At 39.4% G+C, this 1,255-nt stretch overlaps 1 protein-coding gene across 2 annotated transcripts in view; it reads left to right on the forward strand.

Moving 5' to 3' along the window:
* Positions 1–1,255, forward strand: part of LOC109539337 (collagen alpha-1(I) chain) — a 26,316-nt gene that overhangs the window by 15,056 nt on the left and 10,005 nt on the right. The gene's annotated exons all lie outside the window — the stretch shown is intronic.

A 1,255-nucleotide genomic window follows, 5' to 3' on the forward strand; every position in this document is an offset into this window, starting at 1 on the left:
TCCAAACATCTAATTTGATCACTTTAATAGAATAGAACTATTTCGAGGCCTCATTCAGCTGGACTCAAGTTCATGTAGAAATGTTCACTTAAAATTAATTGGGGCTGAAACCCTAGACGGGCACCATATTTTCTAAGCTCTCGAAACGTTGTTCACCTGGATGTGCAGAAATAAGTTACGTACGTCTTGAGCAAGGCAAACTCTTTAACTTTTATTGCCAATTACGGGTGTTATTTTCGTGTGGCGGTTACTGGGGTCGGTATATTTAAACGCACAATCGGAAATGCACATGTATACCAGGATATCTCAAGTTGTTTTATGAGAAGCGCATTCCAGCTGGTTGGGCTGGGATGATTGTAAACGCGAGAAAAAACACTCTTTTAACGAAAAAATACGACTCGTCTGCTCAAGGAGAAGATGCAGGGCCTCATGCTGGAAGCCTGAAAAAGGCCAGGATTTAAACTAGATCAGCCCTGGTATAATAATTGATTGAATCCGGAGCTTGCTAGAACCAGAGCAGGATTTTCAATATGCCGCAGTAATTTTATGTGACATGACACGTGCCACAGCTTTCCCTGCAGCCACGTGCAGCAGGCAGACAAAACACCGTGCGTTGCTTAAAATAGGTGCAAGTTGCCTCTAACCCTCTTTACTTCTTTTTCTATATTTAGGTGGTTATTGACAAAATCCCACATTTCACTAGAGGCCTTTAGGCGCCGGAAGACTCGGATCATTCTCGCTTGAAAATGATTGCAAAATCGCCCCGGACATATTTCAATGTTCCAATATGTAAGACACATTTTTAAATGCAAACGAAAGACCGTAATAGAGGAAATTGAAAATAAACAATTGTTAGGTAACTTCCGTTCCGGTAGGGAACCATCTGACTGCAGCAGTCAGTTGTTGTTGCAATGGAACTTAATAAAATAAACACACTTTTTAATGGAGACCAGAAATGGCTTCCTCAGGCTGTTCAGCCACATTTGGAACGAATTGTTCGTTTAAGTAAAAAACAACAATTATTATAGAAAGAGGCTGTTTGCTAATGTTAACGAGCCATTAGTTAGTGTACTGTGTGAAATTCGAATATTTTTTTTTGGCAAGGCATCATATAGATAATCAATCTTTTAGGTCATTTATTATTGACGAAGCACCTTAACCCGCATACTAGAATTGTCACAACATTAAATATATCTAAATTAATTTAGGTCAAGTCGATTTTTTTTGGTTGACGTCAAAGTACCTACGCAGTCCG

This window comes from Dendroctonus ponderosae, unplaced genomic scaffold, assembly GCF_020466585.1.
Source record: "Dendroctonus ponderosae isolate FM_Combo_2020 unplaced genomic scaffold, Dpon_F_20191213v2 Dpon_F_20191213_9, whole genome shotgun sequence".
NCBI lineage: Eukaryota > Metazoa > Arthropoda > Insecta > Coleoptera > Curculionidae > Dendroctonus > Dendroctonus ponderosae.